The 19,493-nt window shown below is 39.8% G+C and overlaps 1 pseudogene; it reads left to right on the top strand.

Annotated features, from left to right (window-relative positions):
- Positions 1-19,493, top strand: part of LOC138739740 (E3 ubiquitin-protein ligase DZIP3-like) — a 46,435-nt pseudogene that overhangs the window by 16,476 nt on the left and 10,466 nt on the right.

Here is a 19,493-nt window from a genome sequence, read left to right as displayed (position 1 = left end):
CCTTTTTAGTAAACCGAATAAAGAATTGGAAATTTTTTTTAAACTGCTTGTATTTTAGCTAAAACACATAAAGGATAAAATTATCTATTCTTGTGCCAGCCAATGTAGCATACAGTAGGATGTCTCCCCTATCTATAGATGGAGTTCTATAAAACTTTGGTTAAATCACACTTGGAATATTGTGTTCATTTCTGGCTGCCTCATAGGAAGGATATGGAAGCTATGGAGAAGCTGCAGAAGAGATTTTTCCATGATATTGCTTGGATTGGAGAAGGTGTCTTATGAGGAAAGGTTGACAGCTAGGATTTTTCTCTTTGGAGCGGAGAAGGATGAGAGGTGACTTAATAGAGGTCTACAAGATTATGAGGCATAAATAGGGTGGACAGCCACGACCTTTTTCCCAGGGCTAGCAAACACCAGAGGACAACTGTACAAGGTACAGGGAAGAAAGTTTTGGGAAGGAAGATGTCAGGGTACTTTTTTTACGCAGAGAGTAGTGGGTTCTTGGATTACATTATCTGGTACAATAGAAACATTTAAAATACCCTTAGATAGGCACATGGATGCAATAAAGAATAGTGGGTTATGGGTGTGAGGTAAGGAAGGTTTAGTGGATTTCTATAGGTAGGCAAAACATGGGATGACGGGCCTATACTGGATTGTAAAGTTCTATGTTTTAACTTGAAGAGACTTGTTCATGGTCGATGACTATAGTAAGTTCATTTCTTCAGCTAACTAAATGATATCAAGTTGTTTTTGCAAATGGCTTAACTAAGATCTAAAAGTAACTTGTAGGCACTGATGTTAACAATTCAGAAATATTGCTGTAACTTGTAGGCTGAAGTAAATCTGAATATTATGTTCTGTCACTGTTTAAATACCCCATCACCTTGTTTCAATAGGAAAGACCACAGAATCAAAAGAAGCAACAGCACCATCAACAAACAGTAAGTAATTAGTTATATTGATGGATTTTGGGTAATATTGATGGATTTTGGGTAATATTGATGGATTTTGGGTAATATTGATGGATTTTGGGTAATATTGATGGATTTTGGGTAATATTGATGGATTTTGGGTAATATTGATGGATTTGGGGTAATATTGATGGATTTGGGGTAATATTGATGGATTTGGGGTAATATTGATGGATTTGGGGTAATATTGATGGATTTGGGGTAATATTGATGGATTTGGGGTAATATTGATGGATTTGGGGTTATATTGATGGATTTGGGGTTATATTGATGGATTTGGGGTTATATTGATGGATTTTGGGTTATATTGATGGATTTTGGGTTATATTGATGGATTTTGGGTAATATTGATGGACTTTGGGGTTATATTGATGGATTTTGGGTTATATTGATGGATTTTGGGTTATATTGATGGATTTTGGGTTATATTGATGGATTTTGGGTTATATTGATGGACTTTGAGTTATATTGATGGATTTTGGGTTATATTGATGGATTTTGGGTTATATTGATGGACTTTGGGTTATATTGATGGATTTTGGGTTATATTGATGGACTTTGGGTTATATTGATGGACTTTGGGTTATATTGATGGATTTTGGGTCATATTGATGGACTTTGGGGTTATATTGATGGATTTTGGGTTATATTGATGGATTTTGGGTTATATTGATGGACTTTGGGTTATATTGATGGACTTTGGGTTATATTGATGGACTTTGGGTTATATTGATGACTTTGGGTTATATTGATGACTTTGGGTTATATTGATGGATTTTGGGTTATATTGATTGACTTTGGGTTATATTGATGGATTTTGGGTTATATTGATTGACTTTGGGTTATATTGATGGATTTTGGGTTATATTGATGGACTTTGGGTTATATTGATGGACTTTGGGTCATATTGATGGATTTTGGGTCATATTGATGGATTTTGGGTTATATTGATGGATTTTGGGTCATATTGATGGATTTTGGGTCATATTGATGGACTGGGTCATATTGATGGATTTTGGGTTATATTGATGGACTTTGGGTTATATTGATGGACTTTTATATTGATGGACTTTGGGTTATATTGATGGACTCTGGGTTATATTGATGGATTTTGGGTTATATTGATGGATTTTGGGTTATATTGATGGATTTTGGGTTATATTGATGGATTTTGGGTTATATTGATGGATTTTGGGTTATATTGATGGACTTTGGGTTATATTGATGGACTTTGGGTTATATTGATGGACTTTGGGTTATATTGATGGACTTTGGGTTATATTGATGGACTTTGGGTTATATTGATGGACTTTGGGTTATATTGATGGACTTTGGGTTATATTGATGGACTTTGGGTTATATTGATGGACTTTGGGTTATATTGATGGACTTTGGGTTATATTGATGGACTTTGGAATAGTGCCAGCATGATTATTAGTTTATTACTTGCATCAGAATTTGTACTAATTAGGATTCTATAAGACTACTGAAAACATCTGTAGGTTTTAGATTACAGTCACATGCATTTTGATCTTTACTTTCTACTAGTCATACAGAATAATTTATTTTAAATGTCCATTGATTCTCCAGACCACAGCCCCAATCATTTTTTAAACGAATTGAACCTGTTGCTTTTGTGCAGAATTGGACAGCAAGTTGGTCATACTTTCTCTGATCCAAGGACAGGAAACTGGCAATTCGAAGTGCAAGAGGCCTGTCCTATTTTGATCCAAGGGATTAGTTTAACCAATTACTGTTTGGTTTTTTTTGCAGCTGTTCTATCTGACCTTCCTCCTTCACAAGAGATAAAAGAAAAATTAATGGAGACAGGAGATCTAACAGAGGATGATCAGTCGGTGGTAAGTCTCCCTCTTTTAAATGATCACTGCTTTAGTATGGAAACTGTATAGGTGTGGCTTAAGAATAAGTGATAATTGGTTCTTTCAATTTATAAGTTCCAGAAAAAAAGATGAAACATTTTGAACTGTTGTTAAAGCCCCTTTTCAAGTTGGTTTCTTTGGTCAGGAAATTCCTGCTGGTTTAATACTAATTGGTATATTTTCGACAATGCTGGTGTAGTTGATAAACACCCATAAATCCACTCTGGTATTGCAGTGCCCAGAGTTGAAAGCTTATCATTCATCATTGCATTCTTATAATATCAATGTGACATGCTACATTATGTAAATCTTCCATTGTTCAAATATTATTCGGCTGCATTATTCAAAAAAACTTTTTTACACATCTTCCAGTTAATGCTCAACCAACAGCTCAAAGGCATATGGGCGAAGTCACCTTGCCTTGTAAGTTGTTTGTAAACAAAAATATTTCTGAGTTCTTTTTGAAGGAAAGCATAATTGGTTAAAAGTTTAAGAAAATGCATTAGTTGTGGTGTCATTGCAGCATGGAACCAGACCCTTTAGACTGGATTCTTCCATGCCGAACAAGATGCCAATCTAAGACATTGTATTTTCTTGCATTTCCTTCCCATGCTTTTTAAATGCGGCATCTACCAACTCCTAGCAGCTTACTACACATACCCACTGTAAAAAGCTTGCACCATAATCTTCTATAAATGTCTCCCCTCACCCTAAACTACAGCCTCTAGTTTTCGATTCACATCCTTAGAAAATCAATCAATCCTAACTCTGCTCCTCATCATTTTATAAACCTCTACAAGCTTACCCATCAAACTCCTGTGCTCCAGTGAGAACAATCCTAGCCAATCCAATCTCTCCATGTAACTAAAGCCCTCAGTGCCAGGCAAGATTTTCTGATTTCAAATCATGAGTTTCTTCTCTATTCCGATCTTTCCTTACTCCCCCCGCCCCCCAACCTCATCTGTTCTCATTTCCCTCCCACTTCTGGTTCAATAAAACATGGGAGCAGAAATGGGATATTCATCCATCAAGTCTGCCCTACCATTCAATCATGAGCTGATCTATTCTCCCACTCAGCCTCATTCCCTAGCCTTCTCCTGTTGATGCCCTGGCTAATCAAGAACTTATCAATCTATGCCTTAAATACACCTAACAACTTGGCCTCTACAACCACCTTTGGCAACAAATTCCACAGATTCACCACCCTCTGGCAAAATAAATTTCTCCGCATCTCTCTTCTAAGTGGATGCACATCAATCCTGAAATTGTGGTCTTTTGTCCTAGACTCTCCCACCATAGGAAACAATCTATTTCAAGGGAGAAGGTGCTCAGAAAGTTAAATGGTCTAAGGGTGGATAAGTCAACCACACCAGATGGATGGCACCCTTGGGTTCTCAAAGAAGTAGTGGTAGAGATGGTGCAAAAGTTAAGGGCTTGTGGTCAGTGAAAGCTGTAAACGGTCTGCCTTCCAGAGAATATCTGAAGTGCTGGATCGCCAGGTGGAATGCAAACAGCTCTCTGTCAAAAGAACTGTATTTCAACTCGGGTGGACTTAAATGTCTATTAAAGAAGGCCAAGGGCTTCCAATGTCTCAGACGTTGTTCGAGTTTTTCCAGTACTCCACCGATTGCTATGTTTGATGTGTCCACTGTGAAGGCTGTCGGAACATCGGTCCTGGGGTGTACAAGCATGAGAGCCAGGGTCTCCTTTGTTTGGTCGAAAGCTGCTTCGACCTCCAGGTTCCAAGTGATGTCTTTCTTTTTAACCCGACCTCAGGGTGAACAGTGGTCACATGATGCTGGCTGCTGATGCGAGGAAGTGGTGGTAGAAGTTTACGCTGCCCACAAATTCCTGCAGCCTTTGACTGTGGTAAGCCTGTTGAACTGTCAGATAGCTTATGTCTTGTTTGGCAGAGGAGTTGCGCTGTCTTTTGAGATCCTGTGGCCCAGAAAATTGATGGTCTCCTGCCCAAAATGGCATTTGGCTGGGTTAATGGTCAGTCCAAACTTGCTCAGTTGAGTATACAGCTGGCGGATGTGGGATGAGTGCTCCATACGATTCCTGTTGGCGATCAGGATTAGGAAATCCAAATCCTGGCCCACTGCATCCATTAGGCACTGAAAAGTCTGCCGCATTCCTTTAGCCTGAAAGGCATCCACAGAAACTCAAATAGGCCAAAGGAGGTATCAAAGTATTTTTCTGGATATCCTCTTGGTGCACTGGGATTTGATGGTAACCATGTACCATGTTGACTTTTGATAAGATGCAGGCTCCATGTAGGTTGGCTGCAAAGTCTTGGATGTGTGGTAGGGATAGCGGTCTGGAGTGGTGGTTTCATTCAGCCATCTATAGGCCCCAAATGGCCACCAACCCTCAGCTGTCTTCGACACCATGCGTAGCAGTGAGTCCCAGGGGCTGTCGGACCTGTGGATGATCCCAAGCTCTTCCATATGCCTGAACTCCTCTTCAGCCAGGCAGAGTTTGTCCAGGGGCAGTCTTCTAGCTCTTTCGTGTAGGGGTGGCCCTTGAGTGATGATATGGTGCTGCACTCCATGCATGGTCAAGGTGAACTGCGGTTTGAGTACTGATGGGAATTCGGCCAGGACCCTGCTGTACTCATCACTGGACAATACAACGGAGTCTAGGTGCAGTGCAGGTAGTCTGGGTTCCCAAAGAGGGATATTTGAAAGGTTTCAGCGTGGACCAGCTACTGACCCTTCAGGTCTACCAGCAAACCATGGGCCCTAATGAAATCTGCCCCTAGGAGTGGTTTGTCCATTGCGGCTAACCATTTAAATGTGTTGGGGCCGAGTCATAGTTGGACCTTGCATTTGCTGTAGGTCCATATGGAACTGTTGTTTGCAGCTCTCAAGGTGGGTCCACACTGTCTGGTCTTTGTCTCTAATGCGGTGGGTGGGATGACACTGATTTCTGTCCCTGTGTCCACAAAGAAATGGCACCCAGACCTTTTGTCCCACACGTGCAACAGGCTGAATGGGTGGCCAGCCACTGAAACCATCAGCGACGGCTGGCCCTGCTCTTTCCCTGAAATTTGCAGGGTGGTCGGCAGTGGCAGGCTTCTGTACCCCATCTCTGATGGTAGAAACACCATGGGTCTTTTGTCGGGGTTGCTGGCGCTCCTGTATCCCACTGGGCTTGGCTGGCTGTGGGGTCCTTGTTCTGGACACCTGGCTTCCGGGGGTCGCTGAAGTCTGCGTCTGCCATCATCAGCTGGATGTCATCGGGCAGTTGCTCAAGGAATGCCTGTTCAAACATGAAGCAGGGCTCGTGCCCTCTGCCTGTGCTAGCATTCCGTCCATTAAAGCTGACAGGGTCCTGTCACCCATACAATCTAGGTGCATCAGCCTGACTGCTCTTTCATGTCTGGAGAGTCGAAGGTGCTGAGCAGCAGTGCTTTCAGCACTGCATATTTACCTTCCTCTGGTGGGGCATGGAACAAGTCATCTACTCGGGCAGTGGTTTCTTGGTCCAAGGAGCTCACCACGTGGAACTACTTCATGGAGTCTGATGTTATTTGTCTGATCTGGAATGGTGTTTGCTTGCCTGAAACAAGTGTAGGGTCGCAGCGTCCAGAAGGTAGGAAGTTTTAACACAATGGGATTCATTGCTGCTGTATCCATGATGTTGGGTCCAAAATACCTTTTGGACCATTGAGGTCACCAGTGTAGCATTTGCGCTTGGGAGTGAATAATGAGACCGGCAGTCGACAAGTTCATTTTAAAACTCGCTGCTTTATTGTTTGCTCTTTGAGAGAAAAACTCAAAAAAAGTACTTTTGTGCCATCTTTTAAATACTTTTCGCAGAGAGCTCAGCCAAATCACGGCTGCTCAGTTCTCGTTGCATGGCTACACACCCCCACCTACTGCCCTCTTCCAGGACCACACTTATGGCTAAAGACACTGCAAAAGTCTCTGTCAAAGCTCCAGCAATCTCACACCCTGCCCTTTCTTCACAAACCATTCCAGGATAGATTTCATCAAGTCCTGTGGATTTGTCTACCTTTAATGTGCGTCAGTAACCAAAACTACTTCTTCCTTGAGAAATTGTGAGAAGTGCCTTCACGTTCACAAAATATGCTCGAGACAAAAGTTGAGAACAAAGAACATTTATTTACATTTACAACATTGCAAGGTTGGGTACTCTCCCCCTACCTCGGGAAAGTACACCGAGGGCGGGAAACTTCTTTGTTTTTATACATTTTTCAATTCACCTCCCCTTACATTTTTCTTACATTTATCCTTCTTGGATTGGTTTGGCACTTTTCCCTATTTGCCTGACTCTTGACTGACTCCGACTTTCTCCTATCCCATACTCACACCTCCTTTCCCCACCCCCTATTAAACAAGCTCTTTGTGTGTGTACGTGCATATTTCTTAAATTCCTGTTATCTTGTTTACTCTGTTCTGCTGTTCTTCATGCGCCGTTTTACACAAAGAACATTTTAGCTTTTTTCTTGCTTTTTCTTTCTACCTTCTATAACTGTTTCAGAACTCCTAACATTAAAATAATAACTGTTTCTAAACTCCTGCAATTAAAATAATAACCATTTCTAAACTCCTTCAATTAAAATAATAACTGTTTCTAAACTCCTACAAAATGAGTTCTAAATTAATCAGTGTACACCTCCCTTAACTCTCCACCCTTCTCGTCTTTAACAAAAAGTTGTTATTCGAACACCATACATGTCCTATGGATCCACGCAGAGACTTTCCTTTTGGTTGCTTGGAATTCTCTTTAATTCTTTTGGCCAGGACCACTTTGTGTTCCCTTTTTGCCCTCCTAAGATCTATCCTATATCCTCTCTAAATCTCAAAGGACTCTAGAAAAAAAAATCTTGCACCTGACATACATTTCCTTCCATTTTCTGATCAAGTCCCCAATACCTGTTACCCAAAGTTCTCTCATCTTACCATCTTCATTCTTACCCTTACATGCTGCTCTGACTTTCACTGTTTCACACTGTTTTCATCAACTTTTGTAAGGTTCTACTTTCCTAACTCTTGTTGCAGCTAATCCTTTATATCATATTTAATAATAATAATAAATATGTTTAATTATGATAAGCATTAGAATTTAACTGATTTATTTTTGTTTCCTTTCATTGCAGGCATTAAAACCCAAAACAAAGTCTAAGAAGAAAAAGTCCAAAAGTAAAAAAGTAAGTTCCATTACCAGATTTGAGGACTGTGAGAAACTCGCCCTTTTATCTAAATCAAAATAAGTATTGACTTATCGACATGGCTGCTGATCGAAGGAAGCTGGGTCAGTGTCTGTATAGACGGAAGCTCTCTGTTACCCTTTTCACAGTGGTGCTTTCACACTTGGCCCCTTAACCGTTGGACAAGGTGACAGTGTGAAAGGGGCTTATGCTACCCAACCTGCTGACTATTTCCAGCATTTCCTTCAACGGAGTTGGTTAGAGGAACACCATTGTGGTGAGTGGTAGAACAAATGAAGCAAGGTTTGTGTTATTATTAGCATCAATGTGAGAAAGTAGAGTGAGCCCACCCAGAGCACAGAACAAGCTGATAAGGGTGTTCTGATACAAACAAACATCCTGGGACACCGTGCAACAAACAGTCTGGTAACTTGTAAAAGAGGCAACAGATGTTTTGCTAATTACAGAACAGGTGGCTGAGGTCAATATAGAACAATGCTGCAGGAATTTGAGGAAATTAAAGAAGCACGTAGATATATGAAAATGTTGATTTATAGCCATGCATTTAGTGGTAAGGAACTAGGCTATGACTGGTAGATAACAGAGAAATGTATAAAAGGTGCTTCGCAGGATCATTGACAATAGTAACTCGAGAATTTACATGCTCTCGATCAGCCATTCTCAACCTTTTCTTTGGCTATGGCCTGCTTAGGACTCTGCTCCAAGTTTATGAGCCCCCTTTGAAGCAGTCAAATTTAGTTGGTTTCTTCCATATTTTTCTCTACATAAAAAACATTTTTTTTTAAATTAGGATTTAAAATAAGCTGAGGCCCCTGTTGAGATTGCTGCTCCAGATTAAACTGACATTCAACTATGGCCTCTAGGAGAAATAAGAAATAAAGGAACTAGAGGTCGTGGGTTAAGGGTGAAAGTGGAAAAAATTAAGGGGAACATTGGGGGAACTTCATGCAGAGAATGGTGGGAGACTGGAACAAACTGTCAAGTGAACTGATAAATGGAGGCTCAATTTTGCCATTTCAGAAAAAAATTGAACAGGTACATGGATGGGAGGTATATTGAGGGTTGTGAGCCCCTTTCACATTGGCAAACCACTAAATTGGCGGTTAATTATTAGGTTCAAGTGCCAGTGTGAAAGGGGCTATGGTCTTGGATGCATTTCAGTACTAGATAATATAGTTTGGCACAGACTAGAATGGCTGAAAGGCCTGATTCGGTGGGTCAAGAGTCAGTAATATGAGAACCCAAGTACTTAAATTTTTGGATTGTTTTAAACTACGTAAAGTATCTGAATAGTTTGAAAGCAATCATGTTGATAAATATATAGTTAGTCAAGATGATTGCTGGGTATGTTTATTGTGTGATACATTGAATTCGCAACACCATGCATCAAGGATTTGCTTCTTCTGAAATCTAATGACATGTTGCTTCTAATGGTTATTTATATTTAACTTCAGAATGATAAAATTCAGTCAGAAATCACTTCACTAAGCTAACTTAGAAGATGTGCAGGACCATTAGAAATCTTTAAATGGTCAGGACACGCTGGAAGGAATAAACTGCAAATAAAAGGAACTTGTTGGATCTTATATATATATATAAATTGAAGACGTGTATATCAACTGATTTGCACAATGTTCTAGAACTATATCTTGGATATTTACCATTTTTGTTGTATTTTATTTTTTTTTATTTAATGTTTTATCTTACACATACAGCAAGGTATCAGGCCCTTATGGCCCACAAGTACGTGCCATTCAAATACCCCAATTAACCTACAACCCCCATTTGTTTTGAAGGGTGGGAGGAAATCCATGCAGACACGATGAGAATATGCAAACTCCTTACAGACAGCCCTGGATTCAAACCTTGGTCCTTTTATGTAACCTGATTTTAATGATTCACTGCCATGTGCTCACGATTTGAGTACAAGCATTTCTCCAGTAATGATTTAAATTGTCAATTGATCTGAAAAGTAGAAAAAGATAAACCATTAACAGACAATACTAGGAATATGAAGCAGTTCTGGGGAGTCGCAATTAAACGGTAGGATGAAGTTGAGAGTTTATAATATTGGCAGTGGATTGCTAAATGGGAATACATTTACCTGCTTAAATCCTGTGCAAGTCCTCATTTATTGTTACTGCTCAGATAGAAATAAGCACAAGGGAGCTTGGTCACCAAATCTCATTAAAGATGTAATACAGGGAAAATGAAAAACATTTTGCCAGACACATGGTGCAGATCAAATTTCCTGAAATAACTTTTATCTTTCAGACCGGAAAAAATGAAGATCATCGTAAAACACAAGCTACAATTCCTAAAAAAACAGTAAGCTATTTTTTTAAAATAAAAGGAACTTTATATGGCCGCTTGATCAATTGAGTTTGCACTGACCACCAAGCACTCATGTAAACGGGTCCAACACTGTTAATTAGCAGCATAGTTCATTTTCCATTTCCATGCCTCACATAGAAATGTATTTGTGCATATTTAGATTTGATAAGATTGTCATATTTTCCATGATTGTGTTGTATCTTTCACCGTCCCTCTGTCTCCCTCCCTCCAGCTTTGCATCCCCTTCCCTATCCTATCAGAAAGTTGCCCTCCCCATAATTTCTCAACTTTGTACTCTTCTGCCCTCCCACCTGAGCTATGACCTCTTATCTATTAGCCTGTGCTCCTCCCCTGCCCCTTCCTCCATCCTCTCCTCTTCTCCAACCCCCTCCTCACCTTTTTGTTCAGGCACCTGCCTGTTGTTTGCTCATTCCTCGATGAAGGTCTCAGGCATGGAATGTTGGTAACCCTTTGCTTCTTGTAGATGCTGCGTGACCTGCTGAGTTTCTCCAGCACTTTTGTGTATTGCACTCAACCCCAGTGTCTGCAAACTTCTTTTAACTCCATGATTGCGTAGCTTTTGTCTCATGCTTTCATCCTTATCCATTCATGCTGCATTAGTAGGAATTGAGGGAATAGTATTTGCCACTGCACCATAAAGCGATTTGAAGAAATGAAAGAAAATCTAATTCTGAACTTGCAGAATGAATTGAAATACAGGAAATAAGTTTTGATGATCTTTGACTCATAGATCTGTGGGCTATCTTTATGCTCTGCAAATATCCTCTGCTGGTCTTTTAATACATGGCCCAGAGATCTCTAGACATTAGCAAAAGAATGGATGTCGGAAAAGGATAAGAAGATTTTGGATAGAAGTAGCCTGAATTGGAGGAGATAGAGGGTCTGGAAATTTCAAACTTCAGCTGGTAAAAGTAATATTCAGGAGAGTGGGTTTATTGTCCATGAGTTCTTCAGCTCTCTCTACCACCACAATAAATTATCTTTATTTATTACAAGCATTCTGTCAGATGAACCAAAGAGAAACAAATCTTGCATCAGATGTAAATCTCTTATTGTGTGTGCATCCAGTGATTTTTGGAATCTGGGCTGCCAAATGACTGAAAACTGGGCTAAGTTCACATATCTCACTGTGTAAATAATCTGGTTTGGAGAAGATTCATGGAGAAGTTAGATCGTTGGATCATGATTTTTGAAGTTGTGATGGGACAAAGGGCTATGGAATTTCTATACTTAAGAATCACAGATGCATGCAGATAGTTGGAAACAATGAATCTTTCTTTAAAAAAGAAAATGGATTTGGCATTGGAAGAGAGATTCCAATTTACAATTGCTTATTCATTTGAACTCTTGGCACTAGTGCTTACATTTTTTGTGCAAAGACTGCAAGTAGAGATGGGCAAAGGTATTTTTTTGCAAAATATATCAGGACAATAGATTAAGAGATGGGGAAGTGCAGAGAGACCAAGGGGTACTTGTACACCAGTCTCTGAAGGCAAGCATGCAGGTACAGCAGGCGGTTAAAAAGGCAAATGGTATGTTGGCCTTCATATCAAGAGGGTTTGAGTACAGGAACAAGGATACCTTACTGCAGCTGTACAGGGCCTTGGTGAGACCCCACCTGGAGTATTGTGTGCAGTTTTGGTCACCTTATCTAAGGAAGGATGTTCTTGCAATGGAGGGAGTGCAGAGGCGATTCACCAGGCTGATCCCTGGAATGGCAGGAATGACTTAGGAGGAAAGATTGCGCAAATTGGGATTGTACTCGCTGGAGTTTAGAAAATTGAGAGGGGATCTCATAGAGACCTATAAAATTCTGGCAGGACTGGACAGAATGGATGCAGATGGGATGTTTCCAAGGATGGGAAAATCCAGAACCCGGGGCCATGGTTTGAGGATAATAGGCAAACCATTTAGGACCGAGATGAGGAGGAATTTCTTGACCCAGAGGGTGGTGAATCTGTGGAATTCATTGCCACAGAGGGCAGTAGAGGCAGGTTCATTAAATCTATTGAAGAGGGAATTAGATCTATTTCTTCAGTATAAGGGTATTAAAGGTTACGGAGAGAAGGCGGGGACGGGGTACTGAACTTTAAGATCAGCCATGATCTCGTTGAATGGCGGAGCAGGCTCGAAGGGTCGAATGACCTACTCCTGCTCCTATCTTCTATGTTTCTATGACATTGAGAAAAACCATCTTCCATAGGCTAAAGTACAAGATGAAAAAAAAGAAATAATCATCTTTGCCAGTTTGAATAATCTTCTCAAGAAATATTCTGTAATATTCAGTTCTTGGCAGTCAAGGAACTTTGCAATTTAACTGATTTTATGTGATGCGCTGTTTAGTTATGAGTTTAACAAGTTTTTTTTTGTGACAGTGAAACCATGTCAATTCTTGAGCAAGAAATCCCTTCAAATGAGAATGAAGGCAGTGAGCAAATGGCAAAGCCCATCAGTAATACTTCTACATTTGGAGTCATTCCCTCAGACTCATTGTCAGTTCTGCATTGTACCACTGATGCCATTCATGCTGGTCCTTCTTTGACAAGTCAGGAAATTAACAAACTGGCTGACTTGAGTGATTTGGCCTGCAAAAGTGATGGAGACCTGGATGACAATGGTGTTCTTATTGACGAAGAGTTCAATACAGTAAGTTTTTTTTTGTAATTTAAAAAAATAGGATTGATATGCATCCAGGGTCACCTCAGACTAGGAAAAGCTATTGTACTTCTGAATAAAATTAATCAAAATCTAGTTTGATTCTGGGTAAAACAGATGTGGAGATTTTCATAGCCGTTAATCATAAGGACCACTGCTTTCCGGAGGCAAGGCTCTATGCAATATTTCCCTGGTCAGTAATTCTGCCCTTTTTGATGCATATCAGTAACTCAAACTTGGAAAATACAAATTATACAAACTTTGGAAATATAGCACATAATGAGAATGATGGTAATTGGCTTTAGCATTTTATAAACTAGTGAAATTATAGAATAAATTAAAGTGTGAAGTGGTTAAATTTTGCAAAGGAAAATGAGAGGCATTATGCACAAAATGGCACCATTTAAAGGAGTTACAAGACAACATTTTTTGTGGTGGTAAAACAAGTTGAAGTGATTTTAAAATAAAACAAGAATATGTGATGGGAAATGGACTTTTGCTAAACCTTCATTTAGTCATCAAGGACGATCAGAATTGAATATATTGCAAAGCTGAATCACTACCTGTTCAGGATAGTAGTGCTTTTGGTCTGATCTATTCTAAATCTGATTTGTCACTTTGGTGCAATGTTCTGGTATAACTGCTGAAGGACTCCATAGTACTGTACTTAGTGGATATTTTTAAAAAAAGAGTAAAGGAGTTAAATATTCCAATATAGGAAAATGCCTCAAGATTAATTGATACTGTTTGATGTTCCTCCACAGGATTTGTGTTCATCCCCACTGGGAGCTGTAGGAGACACCAATGCACACGAGCATAATCAGCAAAAAAGCAAAGAAGTTTCTGACATCAAACAAAAATTGATTGATCTAGAAAATGAAAACAAAGTAAGGTTTTTTTTTAATTGCAGATGCTGGAATCTTGAGCAAATAGTAAAGCAGCTGGAGCAACTCAGCGAGTCAGGTAGCACGTGTTGGGTAGAAATAGTCAGCTTTCAGGGTCCTTTGTCAAGACTAAAGTAAAAGGTTGATGATATTTCAAATATAAAGGGGGAAGAAGCTGGAGGAGGGGCCAAGAAGGGATAAGAAGATGTGAGAGGTGGAGAGACAGGTTGAGGGAGAACCCATTGGGAAGGGGAGGCAAGAACAGAAGTAGATAAAGAAGGGAAAGAAACAGTGGAACCAGATGGGGGTTTACCTGAAATTAAAAAAATGTGTTCATGCCATTAGGTTGAAGACTGTCCAGAAAAAAATATGATATTGTTCCTCAGCTCTAAATTTGACCTCACCTTGACAATGGATGAGGCCAGGAACAGGCATATCCTTGTTAGGATTGTTGGGAGAGTTGAAATGGTTTGATACAGAAAGTTCAAGCTTTGTGCACTCACATAGAGTGTAGGTGTTTGGTGAACCCATCGCCCAATCTCCGTTTGGTTTCACCACAGTGGGTGTCGTAGATTGAGTTGGACAATGTGCAGTGTGCTCTGCCTCGCTTGGTGAAAGGTTTGTTTGTGGCCCTGGATGAAGGATGGGAGGAGAGGTTGAGACAAGTTTTGCACTTTCTGTGATTACAGTGGCAAGTGTAATGGGTGGTGGGGAGGGAAGAGTGGACAAAAGTGTCTTGGATGAGATGGATCCCTGTGAAAAATAGATGGAGGAATATGTAGCTGGTGGTGGGATCGTGCTGAAGTTGGTAGCCTTGTTAGAGGATAATGTGTCAGATGCTGATGGGTGGAAAATGAGGATCAAAGGCAATCTGTGAGAGTCTTGGATAGTTTGTCTCATGAGATGGAGACAAAGGGAGATAAATCTCAGAAATAGTCCAGGTAAATATAAAGGCTGGGTGGAAATTGACAGTGAAATTAATGAAATTGTTAAGTTCTGCATTGTACAGTAGGTAGCACCAATGAAGTTCTTAATGTAGCAGAGAAAGAATTGGCTGTGATACCTGAGTAGGATTGTAGCTGGGGTTTGTACTTGTGCCCTTGGCTGCACCCTGGATCTGTAGGAAATGGAAGGAGAAGTTGATTAGAGCGAGAAAAAGTGCTACCAGGTGGAGGATGGTGTCAATTGATGGGGACTAAAGGGCTCTGCGTTCAAGAAGGAATTGGAAGGCCCTGAGACCCTCCTGATGGGAAGTGGATGTCTAAAGGAATCGCATCCACATGAAGATAAGGCAATGGGGTTTTGAGAATTTGAATTTTTCAGAGGTGGAGAACATGTAGGTAGGAAGAGGCTAGATGAGGGAGGAACAAGATAGTGTTAAAGTATGAGGAGTTGAGCTCAGTGGGGCAGGAGCAGAAAAAATGTCAGCAGTATAGTTCTGTTTGGTTATTTTGGGTAGGAGATGCAGGCTTGGGAGCTATCAGGCTGGTGGCAGGAAGATTGCCTGAAGTGATGAGGTCTGGGAGATCATAGTCTTAGGATTGTTATTCGGGCCTTTTGCATCAAAGTAAACCTGTTGCATCTTCTTGTCATAATTATTTAGTGTACCACATGCACTTTCCTTGGAAAAATGTGTGAATAGGGCATATTTGCAGCTTTCTCGCAGGTTGTTTTGACCATGTTTATCTTTGGCTTTATCAACAAAATCATTTTGGTATGTTTTTAGGTTCTTAAGAAAATCTCACAACATTTGACAATCCAGTTCAAGAGTGAGCAACAACAAAGGATTAACACAGAAACCCTGAATTCAAAGTTCCAAGAACATTATCAGCTGGAAATGTCTCGGTATGCCTCTATTTAGAAGTGCAATATCCAATGAGGTTAAAATTTCCAATAATCAAAATCTAAGTTTAAAATATTGCCTGAGCTATAAGTGATTGCAGAAAGTAGAATCTGGAGCTAAAAACAATCTGCTGGAGTCGAGGATTGAACAACGCATTAGGGTTGTTGGGGGTAGGCATTGGTAGAAAGGAATTATCCACATTTCAGATCGAAAGGTTTCATCATATATTGCTTATTATTATTTATCTTCTGAACCATGGATATTGCGTGGAAGACCACAATATAATACATTTCATTAATGAAGGTGGTGGCCAGTATCTTGCACTGTTGCATTGTATCTGTTGAAGGCATATCCACAGGTCTTTCCGGTTCCAGGTCTTAAACCCAACAATGTATTTCCAACTCTCAGTGGTATATGAAGAGAGTGGAGTTTGCAACTGTGCTTGCTACCCTTGATAGTCTAGGTGGAAAACAGTACAGACTCCTTTATTTTTGTAATGAAACTGCAAAGAAAAATGTTTTTCTTACCAAAAACAAAATGCCTTGTTTCAAAGTAAAAACCTGTCCAGTGGAAGGTGAATTTGGATTTGTGGATAATTTCGCCTCTGAAATTAGATTATGTGTTTCATAAACAAAATGTTTACTTTTATTCTAAGATTAAAGTAACAACTTCAAAGGAAAGAAGAGGAGATAAAGAAAATTACATCACAATTTGCAAGTGAAAGGTATGTTCTCCACCAAATCACAGATGAGAGGTGTCATAATAGAGGTCAACAAGTGCTTGATAATTAGTTGCTTAAATCTTAAAGGCTGCAAAAGTGAAGAATTAGTCTGGAGACAATGGAAAAGTTTTTAAAATGTTCTCACTACAACAAGGTCCCTCTTGGTAGACCCATTCAGAAAGTCATGAGGCATGGTTTCCATGGAACCTTGGCTCTGTGAATTCAGAATTGGCTTTCTTGCAGAAAGCAGAGGGTGGTCTGTTCTGGGATTGCCATTCTTTGTGATTTTTATATATGACCAGGATGGGTCAGTATGTTTGCCAATGACATGAAAGTTGGACGTGTAAGACTGTCATAGGTTACATAGACAGGTGCAGAATTGGGCAGATGGAGTTCAATCTGGATAAGTGTGAAGTGATGCATTTTGAAAGCTCAAACTTCTATGGTTGATGGCAGGATTCTTAAGAATGTGGAAGAACTCTTGGGGTCCAAATCCATAAATCTCTTAAAGGTTATTGTGCAAGTCGATAGGGTACTTATGAAAGAGATTTGCAGGGTGTTGCCTGGATTGGAGAACATGTTTTATAAACATTTTACAGTGGAGGCAATGTTAGTTGAGCTAGGGCTTTTCTCTTTGGAGTAAAGAAAGATGAGAGGTGTCATAATAGAGGTCTGCAAGATTATGAGAGGCATAGATGGGGAGGACAGCCAGCAACTTTTTCCCAGGGTAAGAGTAGCAAACACCAGAGGGCATCTGTACAAAATGAGGGGAGTCCTCAAGTGTAAGCTTTGTACATAGAATATGCTTTGAATGCACATGGATGAAAGGAAAATAGAGGGTTATGAGGTAGGGAATAAAGTGCTATGTTACCTTGCTCAGCTGCCCAGGTAGAAAACTGCTGAAAGAAGTTTCATCAGATCTCTGGAGCAACGGGACTGTCCACAAAGTCATGAGAAGCACAAAAACTGAAATCTTAAACAAAGAAAAGCTCTTTGAGGAACTCAGCAGGTCAGGCAGCATCCATAGAGAGAAATGATCAGTCGTCATTTTGGGTTTGTTCCCTTTATGGGGACTAAAGTTAAAATCGTCTAGAAAGGGGGGGTAAGAGGATGCAGCCTGACCCCACTGAGTTGCTCCAATAGCTTATTGTTTTCTTCCGCACTAATCATCGCTTCCAATTTGGCTTCACCAACTGTCAAAGCTGTCAAAACATTATCACCTTTTTCTTGAATTACTAAGGAGGGCATTTGTTTAGTGCAGGAAAATGGATTCAGTTGTAGAGTTAAAGTACTTTTGAAGAGTACAATATTGTTTCTCACTCTTAGCTGATTGTGTATTTGCAGGAGTGCACATTGGTGTTTAGTATAGAGATAAACATGTTTGAGCATTGTGGTATTTTGGAATTCAGAAATTGAGCAAAGTAATTCGACTAAAAGAATGGAGAATGTTCCCTTTTGATGCTTCTAGAGTCTGAGGTAAAGGGGATTGAATCCAATGACTGTTGACCAGTTTCTAAATTAGTGTCAGAACAGTTCCTTGTGAAGTACCAGTTGATGAAGTAGACAAAGGTGATGTGGTCAAATAATAATCATGGCTTTTATTAGCAGAAACTCGTGGTACAATAATGAAAGACGATAGGTGCATATACAATTATACCCAAGGGGAGGGTCCTTAACAGTAGAGATAATGCACAGCCAATGTTAGTACAGCAAGGCTCGCCAGAGGGGAGACAGGCAACCTGGCAGACATTCACTACACCTTGGTTATGTCTTTTTCATAATGCTTCCAATCTTGACTAGGTATATTTGGTCTAGAGAGCACAAACGCTGCAGATATTTGGAATTTTGAGCATACAAAGAATTGCTGAAGGAATTCAGCAGTCAGACTGCATCCAAGAAAAGAAATGGTCAGTCAGTGTTGAGTCATTACTGCTTTGATAAGTATTGGTTTTAAAAGGTGGGGGGTGGAAATAAACCTTGTGTTTTCAATAGTTTTTTTTTTGTGGACTACTTCTATTGATTTTGAGAACAAACTCTGTTTACACCAATCCATAGATTCAAGGGACCATCCCAGAATCCAACCAAGTTGCAGCCTGGCACACCATGTACACTGGAGGAGCAGTGGCAGAAACAGCAAAAGCAGGTGGAATCCGAGGAAAGAATTATGGAGAAACTCTCAACAAATTATCCACAATTTACTCAGTAAATGTCAGTTTTCTTTCTGTGCATTTTGATTGTAGCTTTTGGTATAATTTTTGTTGTATCTCAAAAACATCCAGAAGTACAAGTGTTGTTTTTATTTTAGAAGTTCATTAATGGATTACCTGAAAATACTAAGGCTGTCCCAATGGTGGATCCCTCTCTGGTTTATCCCTATGATGAAATCAAAACTGTCCAAGGTAACTGCATATTAGCATTTGTGAATATTACAAGTAATTTGTAGTTTTATTTTCCAGAGATGATACTTATCTTTTACTTTTTATCTTTATTTTTCTGCATTTCAGAGCAGTAACAGAGATCAGAATAAAGCCCCTCCACCATCTGTTTGGCAGACAGAGATTGCACTGGGAAGGAGCCACAGCCCTGGTAATCTACACTGAGCACAAAATGAATTGAAATGCAGTGTTGAAACAAATTGCAGTTTTATTTTAAACATTGCTTCAATTTTTCTTACCATTCATTGAAATTAATAGATGAAAGAGGATGTAGGAGAGCATCTGCATTTCAGTTAATCACCATGAATTGTACTGTATTCACATTTAAGAACAAAGCTTCAAGGGTTCTTTTGATAACATTCACTAGCATAATGAACACATAACGTGTTCTCACTCAGCTATATCTCCCACTTTGAACTTAACCTGGGAGTTGGGTTTCAATGGTCAATCACCCAAAGTTGATTTACCGATATAGTAAATGATTGAGAATGGAATGTAAACACTGCTCCAAGTGTACAGGGAGTTGTTGAGCCCACGACTAGG

This window comes from Narcine bancroftii, chromosome 7 (genome assembly GCF_036971445.1).
Source record: "Narcine bancroftii isolate sNarBan1 chromosome 7, sNarBan1.hap1, whole genome shotgun sequence".
NCBI lineage: Eukaryota > Metazoa > Chordata > Chondrichthyes > Torpediniformes > Narcinidae > Narcine > Narcine bancroftii.
Note: the sequence above shows the minus strand (reverse complement) of the source record. Positions and strands in the feature narration are given on the sequence as shown.